The 19,372-nt window shown below is 40.5% G+C and overlaps 1 protein-coding gene across 1 annotated transcript in view; it reads left to right on the top strand.

The window, feature by feature from the left end:
- The window catches only part of LOC137427741 (phospholipid phosphatase 3), a 73,350-nt gene that overhangs the window by 751 nt on the left and 53,227 nt on the right, over window positions 1-19,372 (top strand). The window lies entirely within an intron of this gene.

Below are 19,372 nucleotides of genomic sequence, written 5' to 3'. Positions count from 1 at the left end.
GTTTGACGTTATAACATGATTGTATAAAAGTGTGTTTGACGTTATAACATGTATAAAAGTATATTTGAATGACGTTATAACATGTATAAAAGTATATTTGAATGACGTTATAACATGTATAAAAGTGTGTTTGAATGACGTTATAACATGTAAAGATAGAAGTGTTTGAATGACGTTATAACATGTATAGAAGTGTGTTTGAATGACGTTATAACATGTATAGAAGTGTGTTTGAATGACGTTATAACATGTATAAAAGTGTGTTTGAATGACGTTATAACATGTATAAAAGTGTGTTTGAATGACGTTGTAACATGTATAAAAGTGTGTTTGAATGACGTTATAACATGTATAAAAGTGTGTTTGAATGACGTTATAACATGTATAAAAGTATATTTGAATGACGTTATAACATGTATAAAAGTATATTTGAATGACGTTATAACATGTATAGAAGTGTGTTTGAATGACGTTATAACATGTATAAAAGGGTGTTTGAATGATGTTATAACATGTATAAAAGGGTGTTTGAATGACGTTATAACATGTATAAAAGTCTGTTTGAATGACGTTTAACAGTTAGTCAGTTACACAAGCTTAGTGGACATACATCAGCGACGGGATAGATATGTGCCATTTTCCAGACTGACTCCATTAACCTTCCATGAGCAGGGTCGGGTGTTTGCCATTGCCTTGCGCTCGATTTGGACGCGTTTCGTACCTGCTTAGCACAGGCACGTCATGTCTGCAGGTGCGCGCGGGCGCGCGTGCACCGGCACGTGCGACCCGTAAGCCCTGGCCGACCGGCCTCCGTCAGCCTTGGCTCAGAGCCGATGTTAGCGAACAGCACATTGCCCTCTTTACATAAACCTGTTACCTTTTGCCGGTGACGCTGTTTCCCAGTACTTTACCTGTTTTATATCCGTGGGAAGCTCCATGGACGTGCTCCCAGCCCGTCAGCGCAATCAATGCTCCAATGGTAAATGCCAGGTTTTTGTAAGGATGTGTTTATTCAAACCTCGTTTATAAATTAATGATGCAGCTGTGCTGTACTATAGCTCCATGTGTCGTGCGAAGGTCGCTTTTCCCACAACATACACCGATATATCCATGTATGTTGCGTGCCAATTGTTCGTGCGGTGGCATTGATTGTCGCCGATACTATATCATGGCATCGCCATGACTCGCCTAAGAGCTTCAGATCATCTGATAAGGCACGACTTTCCGTGTGAGGAAGAAAACACCTTCACCACGCATTGAGATTCCTACACAACAAAAATGCCCAGTGTTCCAAACTTGTACAATAAGCGTGACCAATGAGGGAAAGGGACAGGGTAGGGGGGTGGAGGGGGGGAGGGGAGGAGGGGCTTATGGGCGTGGTTATTCCAAGCAGGTGTACGGTTCATTCATTCCTCATGGTCTCTGCTCTAGCTTCATTACCTTGGTGTTAATACTTATATATATTTTTTGGTTTGTCAAAAAATGTCACTGTCAGATATATATATATATATATATATATATATATACAGATACACACATATATATACGAGGGCCAGTCAATAAGTAACCTTAAAATGGCGATATAAATTCGAGAACGTAATGTGTGTAATTGTTGACGATATATGTTATATCTATGGGTAAGAGTCATGTTTTGCCTGTTTTAGATCTGGAGCATATGACGATTTAGAGCATATGACGTCAGTAGAGCAGTTCCAAGATGGCGGTTCCCTTAGAATCATCCACCAGGGAGGAGCAATGTTCAACAGAGATTTAGAGCATATGACGTCAGTAGAGCAGTTCCAAAATGGCGGCTCCCTTAGAAGCATCCACCAGGGAGGAGCAATGTTCTGTCATCCGTTTTTTGGGAAGTGAGGGTGTGAATCCCAGTGAACTCCATTGCAGAATGAAGATGCAATATCGTGATGCATGTTTATCGCTGCATCAGGTGTACGACTGGGACAGGAAGTTTAAAAGTGAAGTGTCCAGTGTGGGAGACGCTGCTCGCTCAGGCCAGCCTAACACAGCCGACACATCAGAAATGGTTGCAGGAGTTGAGCGCGTGCTAAAGGAAAACCATCACATTACGCTGGATGAAGTGGTCTCTGAATTGAACATTAACCGTTGTTCAGCACACCATATCATTCACAACATGCTGGGGTTCCGCAAAGTGTCTGAAAGGTGGGTGCCGAGACAACTCACACCCGAACTGAAAGAACGGTGAGTGGATGTATGTGAAGACCTTCTGCGATGTTACGAAACAGAAGGTGGCACTTTCTTACAGCGCGTAGTGACTGGGGATGAAAGCTGGGTCCACTACTTTCAGTCAGAAACGAAGAGGGCAAGCAAAGAGTGGTGCCATTCAACTTCCCCGAAGCCCAAAAAATTCCGCATACAGCGGTCCGGTGTAAAAGTGATGCTGACGCTCTTCTGGGATAGCCGAGGCCCACTTGTTTGCCCCACGAGGCCCACATTGCATGCCCAAGCGGACCACAGTCACCAGTGCATCACACTGCAACCTCATTAAAAATCATCTGAAACCAGCAATCAGATCAAAACGTCGTGGACGACTCACGACCGGTGTTTTGGTGCAGCGTGACAATGCTCGTCCCCATACTGCCCGCACTACAGCTGCAACAATCGAGGACCTGCATTTTGAGTGTCTTCCTCATCCACCCTACTCGACAGACCTCTCCACTTCGGATTACCACATATTTGGGCCACTTAGAGGTACTTGGTGGAACCACTTTCCGATCCGACGAAGAGGTCCAAGAGGCGGTGCACGAATGGCTACACAAGCAGACAAAATATATTTTAATTCTAGAGGAATCCAGGCCTTAGTAAAGTGCTGGGAAAAATGCATTGAACGCAATGGAGATTATGTTGAAAAATAACAGTTGTTACACATATACATGCAATAAACAAGTTGTGAAAATATTTTAAGGTTACTTATTAACTGGTGTGTGTGTGTGTGTGTGTGTGTGTGTGTGTGTGTGTGTGTGTGTGTGTATATATGACTGTATATATGTATATATAATTTCAGTTCTTCAGGTTAATGAGCACACGTAATGACGTCACCGTCATGTACGTACGCTCTGCCTGTCAAGCTCTCGGAAGAACCATCCGACAGAGCATAATTTTGATCTTAGTTCAGATACAGTCATAAGTGTATGAAAAACTCACAGTTACCGACCTGGTTTCGCCCTTGTTGGGGCTTCATCAGGGCAACGCAGTGAGTCCTGCATACACCTATGACTCTGAAAACCTTTCGGTTATATACCAGTTATTATGCGATTTCATACCATCAGTGGTGAACCGCCATGAAGGTATCCCATCAGCTATTGCTGTACCTGAATGGGATCCATATATATATATATATATACACACACATGTGTGTGTGTGTGTGTGTGTGTGTGTGTGTGTGTGTGTGTGTGTGTGTGTGTGTGTGTGTGTACGTGTGTACGTACTGTGTTGGCCTAATGGTTAAGGTTGCTGACTTGAGATTGCAAGCTCCTAAGTTCAAGCCCCTGTTAATCTGTTGAATTAACTCCAGGTGGGTTGACTCAGCCTGTCATCCTTCTGAGACTGGCAAAATGAGTACCAGCTTACTTGGATGAATGAGCCACTTGAGTATCCTGCATCAGAGTGGCTACCCGTCCATGGTTGTGCCCAATAGCCAAGAAACGACTGAGGCAGCCCTATGCACTGTCACGGTGCAAAATGAGTGGTCATCATGTATATATCATACATTGATACATGCATAGATGCATACATGATACATACATACATACATACATACATACATACATACAGGATCTAGGCTCATGGAAGGGTGTGGGTAGGAATCACCTTGATATTGCAATTGAAGATTTAATTCCTTCTCTTTTAATCTTTTCTTTTCTGCATTTCACCTTTTCCACCTCACTTTCTGTGCACCGTAATGGTTCATGACGTTTTGAATGATGTATATTCAGTGCACCCTCACAAGGCTGTTGATGTTAAAGTTTCATGCATTCCATCACGAGCTTGGTAGTTTCAATAACAAACTAACCTCCACCTTTATTACATTGCAAACACACCAATACCATATCGGTTTAATATCTGCAGTTGTGTCTCACTTCCACACACGTCTTATTGATTTTGATGTACTGTACTCCTTACAGAGCGTTTGTGCTGCGGAAGCATTTTCTTGACAAGGGGTATACCGGGTGGTTTGCCATTGCCTTCCCATTGAATGTCCGTGTTCTATCCTTTTTAATGCTGAGCGTCAAGCAAGGAAGCAGCACGTAACATTTTGCTATGATTCGGACTGTATTCAAATTGCCGACCCTCCCAGACTCAGAGCGGACGTTTTAACCATTACACACACCACTGAGTCTGGTTTCCATGAGTATCGGGAAAAAATATTTCCTGCAGTGAATTCCTAGTAAAGAATAACCATGATACGGCTGTAACCATAAAAGAAAAAATATCTATACAGCTGCACTGATGGGGAGGGATAAGGGCACTTGGATGAATATTTTGGTCGTTTGTTTCTAAATGAAGACACCTGGTTTTGGTGGATATCTGAGAATTAAATTTTCAGAATTGAGTCTGATTAAATTTACAACTACCCTGGGGATGTGCTGGCGCTGCATCTTGAAATTGCTGTCCTTTTTGTGGAGATGCAATCATACTTTTTCCATCTACAATCAGGTTTTGAGTGTTAAATATCCCAAGCATGGAAACCAAGAGGCAGTTGTGTGTCACTTTGGTAGCATGGACAAATTATTTACTCATGGCTCGCTGTATATAATTATCACTGGTCAACAAAATTTTTAACGTTTTATGGTTCTAGTATATTTTGAGGTGATTCTAACCAACATGAACCTGTAGATCTCGATTATGACATCCAATTTTCACGAGCACATCCAGTTTTTGAGAACCAGTATACCATAGGAATATCAGCCACAGCCGAAATTCGTCTTGTACTCACTAATCAGGACTTTGTAACGAGACTATCTGAGCTGGAAAGCGTTGCTTGGGATAGCTTTGTGGATCTTGCTAATTACCTTGGAAAATTTCGAGCACCAAATTATGACGAGCTCGTGGACAAGATGTTGAAGAGTTACCAGGCGCTCGGTGCTCGAATGTCACTCAAGATACATTTCTTCCATTCTCATCTGGAATTCTTTCCACAAAATCTTGGCGATGTCAGTGATGAACATGGAGGAAGGTTTCACCAGGAAATTGCCATCATGGAGACTCGATATCAAGGCCGATTCAATCCAAACGTGATGGGCGACTACTGTTGGACTTTACAGCGTGAAAGTGATTGCTCCTACAAACGCAAAAGTAAAGTTCAGAAGCACTTTTAATGTGAAGTAAATAAAAACTTAAAGTTCATATTATTTTTGGAGATTTACATTTTTTACGTGATGTAAATTAAACTTAAAATTCATATTAATTTTTGTGATATTTTATAAAGTTCATATTATTTTTGGAGATTTACATTTTTTATGTGATGTAAAGAAAAACTTTAAGTTCATTTTTTTTTTTTGATATTTTATAAAGTTCATATTATTTTTGGAGATTTACATTTTTTATGTGATGTAAAGAAAAACTTTAAGTTCATTTTTTTTTTTTGATATTTTATCAAGTTCATATTATTTTTGGAGATTTACATTTTTTTATGTGATGTAAATAAAAACTTTAAGTTCATATTATTTTTGGTGAAATTTTATAAAGTTCATATTATTTTTGGAGATTTACATTTTTTTATGTGATGTAAATAAAAACTTTAAGTTCATATTATTTTTGGTGAAATTTTATAAAGTTCATATTATTTTTGGAGATTTACATTTTTTTATGTGATGTAAATAAAAACTTTAAGTTCATATTATTTTTTGTGACAATAAATAGACTTATTGAGACTTAATCAAGAAATTCGCATGCTCTAAAGATTTTTTCCACACTTATGATGAACTACGTTACGTGATAGCGAAATTTTAAGGTCAGATTCGGATTCGTGGGCACCAAATTAGTTAGAAACAGTTGAAAATAAGTCAGAAGCATTTTGGCTGTTGACCAGTGTTAGCAGTCATCATCCTAAAATATGCAATTTGGTGTCTGTGTGTATTTTTGACGGTGATACTTTGGTCGTTACTTATCCAAATTTGACAGGAGGACTAAGGGTCACATGATGGAGGTTTTAGCAATCTCATTTGCTCCCCTACCCAAGGGGGATTTCCGTCTTGGATGAAATCCATGTTAAGGTGTATACACGTGTTAAGATAGCTAATCGTGGCGTTTTCCCAAGGCTGCTTCTAACAACAAAGGTAATAACCACATTAATGATAATAGGATAATATTTATGTTATTACAAAACAATATTAATACAAACTAGAACGCCACTCAGTAGAGCGCATACTCCCGCCGTGGGTTTAGTTGGAATAATACGTTTTGTTTAACATCCCCTCTCCCCAAAACAATAAATGAAAAAGAAAGTAAGCCCTATAACTGTCAGAGAATTAATTTTGATATATCTCGGAATTAGAGGAGAAAAACATCATTTAAGAATAAGAATAAAAGCTTTAATGCAGTAAAACAGTAAAAATCTTTCCCAAAAAAATTTCCAAAAAAAATTCCTGGATCCGGAATAATATCCTGAGCTTCACCAAAAACTAATCAATTCTTCCTTATCCCAAGGGCAATCATCCCACCAACTTTCCTCCAAATCTGTTCAGAACTTTTCCAGATATCTTGTTCACAAACACACGAACACACGAACATACGAACACACACACACACACACACACACACACACACACACACACGGACGGACACGATCGAATGCGTTACTCCCTGGCGGGAGTAATAAACCTGAAAAATGCAGAGCCAGAACTAGAATTATTTATTTGGTCTGGGAAGCCCATGTGAGGTTTCTTCTTCTTCAGCCTGTCACAACCCTGGGTGAATATGCGATCTTTAAAAAAAATAAAAGTTGGAATTTTGCCAAATCTGTTTTATTCGTTTGTTAATATACCTCAGCCATTGACAAATCTGGAAATAAGTCTTTATAAGTTCATCAAATACTGACACTGAGAATGACATTCGCTGAGCTAAATGTTGATACCTCTTCTGAGGTAAAAACAAAAAAACAAACAGTTTTAAAGCATTATACGTATCAAACGAAACATTTTATTAAACGGGGAAACCTAATACACACTTTGGTGGTTTTAAAATGACAGAATATGTCTTTATTAGAAGAAAAAAAATAAACATTGAAGACGACGCTGCTAAAAAAAATACACCGCTCTAACGCATAACCACGAGTTTAAACTACATTTACAACAATTATGAAAACTATTTTCATATCACAATGTTAAATATAGAATATATAGAAGATAATGTTAAAAAAAATGAGCCCTATCTTCCAATGGTAAAAAAATCCTTCAAAAAATTCCTGGATCGGGAATAATATCCTGAGCCTCACCAAAAACGAATCAATTCTTCCTTATCCCAAGGGCAATCATCCCACCAACTTTGATCCAAATCCGTGCAGAACTTTTCCAGATATCTTGTTCACAAACTCACGAACACACACACACACACACACACACACGGACACGAGTGAATGCATTACTCCCTGGCGGGAGTAATAATATCTCATCCCCCTGTTTTTTCCTCCTTGGACAAACGCCATGTTATCGTGCATAAATAGCTCATCGTAGCATTTCATGGGAGCAACGACCCCTACCGGAAGTAAGAAAATATTATACACCACAAACCCCTATGATTACCTTTGGAAGCAGTCACTATTGCTGTTTAATACGAAACTGAAAGGGAAGAAAACCGTTTTTGAGGCATTATATGCTTATCACACCCCCCACAGACGAATGGACCTGAGCCTAGATCTACTGTAATCTATATACTCCAGAGAGGATAATACCATGACGCTTCCTGCCGCTCCCATGGAGAGCGGGTATACTCGTACCTTTAAAATGTGATATATGGCACTGACATGATGATTGAAATAGCTTCCCCCTAGGTTAATAAGATTAATCATCTTTATCTACTATTACTCTTACCTCTTCAAAGGCCACTATTATTTCCACCTTATTGTGGGCTCGCTCAGGAAAGGTTTGTGGTGCAAATATTTCACGAACCAGCTGGAAAGGTGTGATGCTTGACTATATAGGTGCCAGCAATTTGGAATTTATTTAGAGTGCCAGTGATAACTCAACTCATTTTTGTGAACGAACGACACAGTCCACCAAAACAGTACAGTAGTATAACATATTGGGGGAAGGGGGGGGTGGAGAAAAGGGGGTTAAGGGAGGGGGGTTGGGTGGAGGTGGTGTAAGACGGCAATTCTCTCTTCGAGCAAAGAACCCGGCCTTATGGTAATGGTTACTTCACTCAAAACTATAGATGGGATAATTCCCTCAGAATTGGTGTATTTTAGTATGACTTCTAATACCTCCTCCCACCGTGAGTGGCGCTATGCCATACATATTTACATCATTCTGGAAATCTGGATAAAATTGGATGTACAATACTAACACATTGGCAGTGTATAGGCTGAGTGTCACTGGTCCACACACATACCCGAAATAAAAATGATTTTCACCAGTTATCCAGTTCCGTCAAGTCGAGTCTGACTCCGTGACATTCACGATCAGATTTCTCCAAACATCCCTATCCTGCACTGCTTCCTGATGCTCTGATAAAGACAGTTGGTTGCATCCTTTGTCACATCCATGCAGCACATACAAGGCCTGCCTCTTCCTCTTCTTCCCTTAATCATACCCAGCATGGTTGACTTCTCCAAGCTAACGTTTCTGCACACATGATGCGCCCAAAGTACGAGTTTCTGTTTTGACATCAGTCCTCCAATGTACATGGTGGTCTAATTTCTTCAAGCACTGATTTATTTGGTCTTCTTGAGGTCCATGGAATTTTTACCATTCGTCTCCAAAACCACATTTCAAAAATGTCAATATTCTTCCTCTTTCTTTTTCATTGTCCATAACTCACATCATACATTGCAACATGAACTACGAGAGTATTCACCAGCCCCCTCTTGGTTTGTGTTGTCACATCTTTGTCTTTCCAGATCTTTGTTAATCCTGACATTGCTGTTCTCCCCAATACTAACAGTCTGTTAATTTCTCCTCCACATTTTCCACTCACTTCAATCTCAGCAGGAAGATTAAACTTTCCGCTATTTTCACATGATCGTCTCGTAACCTGAACAGATCGATCTTCTCAGTTGACAAAATTTTAGTCTTTATTAGGTTTAAACAAAAAACAGCTTTTTCACTTTCCTTCAATGTCTGCAGTCATTTCTAATCCTCTTTACTTTTTGTCAACAGAGTAGTAGATGTCAATCGTTTTTTAGACACTTGTATTGTTACTCTCATGCCCTGAAATGAGATGTTTTTTACTCTCATGCCCTGAAAGGCGTGACTCGTTTGGCGTGTATCAACCCAGCGTGACTCGTTTGAGGTTCAGCCCCCATCCTCGTGGCGGTGTGTGTATCGAAGGTACTTGGGTATTTGACCAGAAACCCTTCCGTGCGCTCGTTGCGGGGTTGGCGGCTGGAATTGCTCTGCAATCCGCCCCCACAAGTGTAAAGTGGGTAGCGGCCTCGTGGACTCGAAGCTCGAGGGGGAGAAAGGTTTAACCCCCCTTAGTACGTCGATGGGCTCAAGATCCGCAACAATATATACGCACGTATGTGTCATAGCGCCACTCCTGGTAGGAGGGGGTATTACAAGACATACTAAAATACACCAATTCTGGGGGAATTACACCATCTGTAAGGACAGGTTCTTAATGATGTGTGACATGATTACATGCATATTATAAAAAAGCAAATACCTGCTTCATTCTGTCATTACCTAGTAGCTTCAGTGTTTTTTGGCCAAACATTAACAGTACAGTAGGCAAAAAGTGGCCACACCTTGTGGAATACAGTTTTGTACTTACCTAATAATGATGAGACTACAATTCAATCATATCATGGAGTATTCACATCAAAAGCAAGGCAATGAAAATTGAAATATCAAAGCAAAAATGTAAACAGCTTAATTGATCATTCAGCTTCAATCCAAGAAGGGTACCCAACGACTAAAAGTATAACTGTTATCTATCTATAATTCCAGTAATCTCTGTCTGTACGTCTGTACGTCTGTACGTTTGTTTGTCTGTGACCGCTGTTTCTCGACAACCACGGGTCCGATATACTTTTAACTTGCCAGGTATATTGCTGGGGACCCGAGGATGTGCCTTTTCAAGGTTTCATATTAATCGGACAATTACTTACCGAGCTATGTCCAAAAAACGATTCAACCAATCAGAGAGCAGCGAACGATCGCGTGTGCCGAACGTGGAGGACACACTCTGCCTCGGATGGCACATTTGACAGCGTATTCATTTATTTCACGTTTGCAAACTATGTTGGCGTTAAACTATGTTTTAAAACTAATAAAACCGAATTTGCGATTCATTCGCTTTCCTGCGCGTTTGTGCACGCGATGGCGATTTCTTTACCAAACTCCGGAAGCCGTTCGCTTTGGACCAAACCATTGCATGTAAATAGAGGGGGGGGATTGTCACCGTACTCGCAAGCCGTTCGCTTTGGACCAAACCATTTCATGTAAATAGAGGGGGGGGATATAATTTTAGATATAGATATAGTACGGGCAATGCCCTAGTCTATCTATAATTCCAGTAATCTCTGTCTGTCTGTCTGTACGTTTGTTTGTCTGTGACCGCTGTTTCTCGACAACGACGGGTCCGATATACTTTTAACTTGCCAGGTATATTGCTGGGGACCCGAGGATGTGCCTTTTCAAGGTTTCATATTAATCGGACAATTACTTACCGAGCTATGTCCAAAAAACGATTCAACCAATCAGAGAGCAGCGAACGATCGCGTGTGCCGAACGTGGCGGGCACACTCTGCCTCGGATGGCACATTTGAGAGCGTATTCATTTATTTCACGTTTGCAAACTATGTTGGCGTTAAACTATGTTTTACAACTAATAAAAACGAATTTGCGATTCATTCGCTTTCCTGCGCGTTTGTGCACGCGATGGCGATTTCTTTACCAAACTCCGGAAGCCGTTCGCTTTGGACCAAACCATTGCATGTAAATAGAGGGGGGGGATTGTCACCACTCGCAAGCCGTTCGCTTTGGACCAAACCATTTCATGTAAATAGAGGGGGGGGATATAATTTTAGATATAGATATAGTACGGGCATGCCCTAGTCTATCTATAATTCCAGTAATCTCTGTCTGTACGTTTGTCTGTGACCGCTGTTTCTCGACAACCACGGGTCCGATATACTTTTAACTTGCCAGGTATATTGCTGGGGACCCGAGGATGTGCCTTTTCAAGGTTTCATATTAATCGGACAATTACTTACCGAGCTATGTCCAAAAAACGATTCAACCAATCAGAGAGCAGCGAACTATCGCGTGTGCCGAACGTGGCGGGCACACTCTGCCTCGGATGGCACATTTGAGAGCGTATTCATTTATTTCACGTTTGCAAACTATGTTGGCGTTAAACTATGTTTTACAACTAATAAAAACGAATTTGCGATTCATTCGCTTTCCTGCGCGTTTGTGCACGCGATGGCGATTTATTTACCAAACTCCGGAAGCCGTTCGCTTTGGACCAAACCATTGCATGTAAATAGAGGGGGGGGATTGTCACCACTCGCAAGCCGTTCGCTTTGGACCAAACCATTTCATGTAAATAGAGGGGGGGGGATATAATTTTAGATATAGATATAGTACGGGCATGCCCTAGTATAACTAAATGAGTTTGGAAGCAAAAATGGCAAAGCACCATGGATTCTTAAAAAGCAATTTTTTTTTTAATGAAAGATCAAGGCTCATAGAAGAACGAGGCGATTTAGGGTAAAAATGCAAGAAGCAAACCGTCTGGCGGTGAGGCAGGAGTTAGATACAATAATTACCAAACAGACTTTCTTTTTGTAAATGCCAATGAGGCCTAGTCTCGCAATACCCAGCATGCGACGGTATGCCCATATATCACTATCAAATAAATTTCCAACAATTCTGCGCTTGCCAAACTTGGCCCAAGCAGCATGGCAGGGATAGTTCATTGAATTTAGAATGTGAGCACAGTGTGGGGGGAATTAAAATCATAAAGGGTAGGTGGGTAGATAGATAGCTATATAGGCTTATAGGACTACTTATGGCTATAATTAATGGATTAATTAATTAGCATGTGGTCTCACGCTTATCGTCACAAAGCTGTACCCCTCCAAGGTGAAGTCTGACAGCATGAACTTGGTGCCATCTCCGATAACAATCATACACCACCATGCTCCACCCTGGCCCATACACGCAACAATACCATGAGGCCGTACCTGTAATAAACCCCAATATGATGAGTGGATACATTTGAAACTAGAACGGCACTCAGTAGAGAGCACATCTACGCCTGGTGAACAGTTTACGCTTTGTATCCCACTGATAGGCCGGATCTGGATTCGTACCTCAACCAAAATCTAATCGACTTGTTTTTTGTCACCAAACCAACACGTCCACCAAGTTTATTCCTAAGTCGTCCATAACTTTATTAAATATCATGTTATATATCGCTTTTCACCCGATCTCTCAATGGTGAAGATTCACTTAAAAATTAAATAATTATTGTAGACGAATCCATATTCAGATCTTCACCAAATTCGAAACGATGAGTCCTTTTCACACACACATCTCCACCAAGTTTCGTCAAATTCCATCCACAACTTTTTGAGATACCCTGCTATATATCATTTTTGGCCATATCACTCAATGGTGAAGAATCACTTTAAAAATTCTACTTGCTGGATCCGGATCAAAATATTCACAAAAATTGAATCAACTCTTCCGTGTCACACACACAACCTGCTCAACAAGTTTCGTCCAAATCCATCCATAACTTTTTCAGCTATCCTTAGGGTCAATATCGGGCAATATTGTCTCTCCGAAAAGACTGTCTGGACATCTACTTTCTGAAGCTATCTGTCTCCTTTGACATATCTCATGCCTTCGATATGGTCTGGCACTCCACCCTGCTCACCAAACTCTCTTTCACTCTCGCTCAACTTCACTCTTCATTCCTCTTTTCACCCGCCTTACATCAGCTCCATCTCCATTAGCTCTTACACGAGCCTCGATTCCGTATAAAAAAAAACAAAAAACAACTTAGGCCTGGCTAGCCATCTTGTGAAATTAAACTGACTAGACTTGGCCTTTTGAGACACCCTATATGGCCTCCAAAGAAGTAGACCCAGTTAGACCCAGTAGAAGAAGAGTGGGCCATATCAGAGGTCCGACACAACCATGGCCCACACACATATGTTGGTTTTAGCCCTGTCTCCCAATGGTGAAGAATCACTTAAAAATTAAATAATTCTCATATCCGAATCCATATTCAGATCTTCACCAAAATCGAATCCGTTTGTCCTTGTCAGACACCCAACCTGTCCACCAAGTTTCGTCCAAATCCGTCTACAACTTTTTGAGATATCCTGCTTTGTATCGGTTTTGGCCCTATCTCCCGATGGTGAAGAATCACTTTAAAAATTCTAGTAGCCGGATCCGAATCCGGATCTTCACCAAAATCTAATCATTTCGTCCTTGTCACACATGCAACCTCTCTGCCAAATTTCGTCCGAATCTGTCTGTAACTTTTTGAGATATCTTGTTCACAAACGGACAGACAAACGGACAGACAAACAGACAGACAGAGGTGTGAAAACATAACCTCCACCCACATTTAGTGGCGGAGGTTATGAAACATTTAATGATATTTTAAGCAAAGCTTAAATAGAAGCAAATACTTCAGGACTTAGGAGAAACCTGATCCGCCTCCAGACATCCAACTCGGGCCTTTACAATTTGAAGCGAATCGGCAAGAATATTGTTGTTCAACTGCCTCCACTGATTGGTAGAAAGGGACTTCCACACACTGGAAGTGCATTGGGATGGAAATTCCTCAGTATCTTCAGATTTGTTTTATTAATCTCATTTGCCTATTCAAACTTGCTAACGAACTGAAAAAGTCAAACAAGTGACATGAATTCAACGCAATGCCTTGTACCGATTGAAATTCGAGAACAAGAACAAATAGTGTTTTGTTTCTTCTTTTTGGTTCTCTGACTCCATCATATGTACCACTTATCAAAAGCAAAATTGCTTGCAAGTATTCACAGCAAATATGATAAACGTGATTCCAAGAACAGACAAGTTGTCTCCATTCTAAAACAACTCAAAGAAAACAATTCCATGCAGACTGTAGTTTACAGCAGTTAAAGGTTGTTTTTGTTATTGGTGTTATTGGCGCTATAATATCAATTTATCAATTTATTCACTGATTACAGTTTTGAAATGTAATTTATCAGTATCATACTTACAATGTACATGCTTTTTTTTTTCTTTTTTTTAAAAATACTGAATCAAGGCTCGTGAAAGAGCTAACATTTACTTCACAAACAAATCAACCAGACAAACAAAATATATAAAAAGAGGGAGCGGAAGACAAGATGGGGAGAGAAGGGGAAGCACACAAACACAACATTTGAGAGCAGGGAGAAGTGTGGAAGGGAGAGGGCTTGGGGGGAGGAGGCATGGGAAGGGAGAAGTATAAAACACAAGGACACCAAGGACTTCCAGGACAGAAGTTGGTATTTCAAAAAAGTGGAATTGGGGTGAAATTAGCGGGGGTAGAAAAGATCAAGGTTTTGGATGGGGGAAGATAAGAGATGGTGGTGAACAGCTGTTTTAAAGACCTGGAGGGTGGAGTGGGATTGAAGAGAGTGAGGGAGTTTGTTCCAGAGGCGGGAGAAAAGAGGAATGAAGGAGTGAAGGTGAGCAGAGAGTCTTGATTTTGGCAGTTTGACCATAAGAGGGTTGCAGGCAGATCTTGTGCGACCTGTAGGAATATTTGCGGGACAGAGCCCAGAGAGAGCTGGGGGTGCAAGGCCAGAGAGGAGTCGGTAGAAGACGGAAAGACCACCAACCTGCCTGCGGTGAGTGAGTGAGAGGCCCTTGGAGTTAGCTTCATCGTGGGAGATTCCAATGATTCTGAATGCTTTGGTTTCAACAGCGTGAAGACGAGCTGGGTGTGAGGCAGGAGCACCAGCCCAGAGGGGAGAGCAGTATTCCATTGAGCTGCGGATGAAAGCCTTGTATGTGGTGAGGAGCCCAGGTGTGCCAAGGAAGGACTTCGCACGACGGAGGATGCCTAGTCAGTGCTTTTCTTGGTTATTTCTTTTTTTGTCATAATATTTCCTGATGTTCCTAAAATGATTGCTCCTAAAGCAGATTGCAATCATTTGCTCTACTTGTCTCAACTTTTTTTTTTTTTTTTGTCTAAAGGATCGAGGCTCGTGAAAGAGCGAACATTTATCACACAAAAAATCAAAACAGACACACAAAGTATATAATAAGGGGAGCTATATAATAAGGGGAGCAGTAGACAAGATGGGGCGAGAAGGAGATGCACGAACACAACCTTTGAGAGCAGGGACATCAGGAGATCTGTGGGAGGGAGAGGGCTTGGGGGGAGGAGGCATGGGAAGGGGGGCGCGATGTATGGGGGAGGTATAAAACACAAGGACACTGCAAGGACCTCCAGGAAAGAAGTTGGTATTTCAAAAAAAGTGGATCTGGGGTGAATTAACGGGGGTAGAAAAGATCAAGGTTTTGGATGGGGGAAGATAAGAGATGGTGATGAACAGCTGTTTTAAAGACCTGGAGGGAGGAGTGGGATTGAAGGGAGTGAGGGAGTTTGTTCCAGACGCAGTAGAAAAGAGGAAAGCCAAAGTGTTCCTTTTTCAAACCTTTCATAACGTTTGCTAAATATAAATACCTGCAGGTTGCAACAATTTCCATAACATGCTCCTATAAAAGTGTTCACTGTTATAATAAGTCACGTATTATTTATTGCAAAACGCTACATACAGTCATCATTGGATAATCGTCATTGTTCGTGAACATTGTTTGTGCACTTCCTAACATGTTTAAGGAGAAGACCATTTGCATTGGCATTTTTTCATGCTGAGGCAAGTGATCATGGGATCCCCATGATCTGCTCACACTTTAGAATTCACTAGACCCAGTAGACGTAGAGTGGGCCATATCAGAGGTCCTTAGAAAGGGGAGGGGCGAACAGACTCGTGTTGAGACAGGGAGGCGGGGCTTTGGGATTGTATCATCACAGCATTTATATATAAACTTTAGACTTCAGAGCAATGCCAGAAAAAGTTCGAGAACAATGTAACATTCTGAAATTGAAGGACTGCAATCATAAAAATGGCCTACGTTTGAAAATGATTGACAATAATGAGACGTTGCTTGCCCTCGGTGAATGCTGAGAATTACCCCCTCAGACCCAAAGAAAAACCCTGGCAGGGATAGTGAATGTATTCTAGCATTTTAATGAAGTTAACTTTAAAAAGTCGAATTGAACATCCGAAGAAACCAATCAACAAAATCATTGACCCCTGTATATATCGGCCAACCAAAAATTGGACCCTAACATGGAAAGAACCAAAGCATTTTACAAGCCAAATGAGTTGCAATCATTTTGTTGATTGCTTGATGCAGAGTTGCAAAGTGGCACTCAGTTTTCACTCTGTTTGTTGTACACCGCTCCTTTCATATGCCATCTCCAGGCACTGCATGTCATCATTGTCGGGCACCGAAGGGGGCTCGGCAATGACGCACGCTGAAAGGGAGCACTCAGTTTTCACTCTGTTTGTTGTACACCGCTCCTTTCATGTGCCATCTCCAGGCACTGCATGTCATCATTGTCGGGCACCGAAGGGGGCTCGGCAATGACGCACGCTGAAAGGGAGCACTCAGTTTTCACTCTGTTTGTTGTACACCGCTCCTTTCATGTGCCATCTCCAGGCACTGCATGACGTCATTGCCGGGCACCAAACGGGACCCGGCAATGACGCGTGCTGAAAGGGAGTACTCAGTTTTCACTCCGGTTTCTTTCTTGTTTGTTTGTTTGTTTGTTTTCTTGCTTTCTTGTTTGTTTGTTTGTTTGTCCAGGCGATATCTCAGCCATCCTTTGAGCCAGGAAGCTGAAATTTCGACACAATAGTGAGCAAGTGCTTTGGCAAAAACTGTATTTTTTGTTTTTTGATTAATAATTTAATTGATTAGTTACTTAATTATTATCGATTTATTAAGTACTTATTTATTTCCTTTCTCTTCTGGGCATTATCTCAGGCACCTTTTGAGAAAGGATGCTGATATTTGGACATGACAATGACCAAGTGATTATGCTATAAAGGGTAAGTTTGATTTATTTATTAATCATGTAATTTTAAAATTAATCACCTAACTAATTCATTAATTTTCAAAAAGTGGCAGATTTGGATGAAACAGTGGTGTTTTTGGTATGCTATTAGCCAATTGATTGATAGATTAATTTAATTGTTTTACGATTATTATTTATTTGTATTAATTTTGCAATTAATCAATTAATCACTCAATTATTGTAGGTCGCTTTTCTGATGGGTTTAATCAAAAGACAGCATGTTGTACTTCACAAACATTGCCTGTCTATCTGTACATGTGTGTGAATGAGGATGTACAAATGAAGTAAAACATGCAAAAAAGCATCTTTTACAACACTTAATTGTTATTGTGGGGGCTGTGGTTGTTGTTGTTGTTGTTGTTTGTGTGCTTTTTTCATCTACTTTTATATATATTTTATATTTCTTCGAGAAGTATTATTATATATCATTTTGTGTTCTCCTCCCATGTCCTTCCAAAGAATTCCTGCTGTCGTAGAATAATAAATGTTACAATTGGAACCAAACCACGAAGCTCCTATTCCCACACCTTCTTCCTGAATACCGGAAACAAGGGCTTTTAAAACAGGTATCTTTGTAATTAAACGGACACAATTTTTCTTTCAGGTAAATGGACTTAGCTTTGCAACGTGCTATTTTCATTATTCTACCAGTGGGACATGCTTGCTCACTGCAAGCAACTACTCGGATGCCTTCTGTGTGCAGACATAATAAATATAAGCTTTACATGTATTTTTATGATGTGGTTTGTGAAACATGATTATGAGAAATATTTGTATTCAAAAGCACTAGGTTACAATAACATGTACGCCAAACAAACAAACCAAGAATGTTGCATATTCAGAATTAACGTATTTAAACCATGACCAAAAAAATGGCAAGTCATGTGACACAAAATGCAATATAATTGAATATGCAATATTTAAAGAATGCTATAATTACTCCGATTACGTAGTAATTAACGAATTGCTAATTACTACAACTACTTAGTAATTAGCAATATTTAAAACGTATCAATATTTAAGCACAGCATAGATCAGAGACAGACAAAGACATCACTTGTAATTGCTTCATTTCTAATGTATAAAGTCTGGTCACCTTGGACTGTTTTAATAACTCAAGTAAATCAAGAACTATTGATAAGAGAGAGCTCTTTATTGGAAAGTTTACAGGTAAAGTAATTTTCAATGTAAATACAGCAGAAGTTATGAAACTAGATGGGGCACCATCGCAAATCCCCACTCTTCCCACTTAAAGCAAATTTGAAAGATGACAAAATGTTCCACCAGGAATGACGCAATAACAAATTTTACGTTAAAATCGTTTTTTCCCATTTCGACTCCTGTGACCTTAAGTCCCCACCCCCTGGAGACGAACCATGAGCGGATATTGGGTGGGGGAAGGGGGTGAGTCAAATCCCAAAAAATTGTTACATATTTCATGCATCCCCCAATGTTGATTGCATATACTAAGTTTCATTTAAAATGTTAAACATGTGCCCGCCCGTACTTGCATTTTTCGGAATTTGACCTTTTCACCCACGGCCAACAATGATACTGCTCCTATACCTTCTTGCCATGTGGTGATCATAGCTACCAAGTTTGGTGAATTTCTGCACAACCATTTAGGAGGAGATAGTGTGATGGATGAACAGACAGACAGACAGAGTCAGACAGACAGATAGACAGATGGACAGACGGACAGACAGACAGAGCCCATTACAAAACTCTCCCACCCCTCTTTTTTTTTTTAAAAGCGTGGGGATAATAAGAGGCAGTAGAGGTGCTTTTGTTACCCCTGCTTAGGAACCAGTTCAAGGGTCAGCTCCCTTGCTTTAGGTCATGTGACCTGCATTGAACAGAGCGAGTCTGCACTGGCCAACTTTTATTCATGGATATTTTAGTTGACGGGAATTTTCCGACTGTTTTGTGATGTTTCCTGGGAATATTGGCGTTGAGATGCAACAGTGTGCATAATTTCAGCTTTCTACCCCAATTAGAATAGGTACTGAATATTATATCAGTGAGTCCGTGA

Source organism: Myxine glutinosa, chromosome 1 (genome assembly GCF_964187855.1).
Source record: "Myxine glutinosa chromosome 1, kmMyxGlut1.1, whole genome shotgun sequence".
Classification (NCBI taxonomy): Eukaryota; Metazoa; Chordata; class Myxini; order Myxiniformes; family Myxinidae; genus Myxine; species Myxine glutinosa.
The sequence above is the reverse complement of the archived record's forward strand: the minus strand, read 5'-3'. Positions and strand labels throughout refer to the sequence as shown.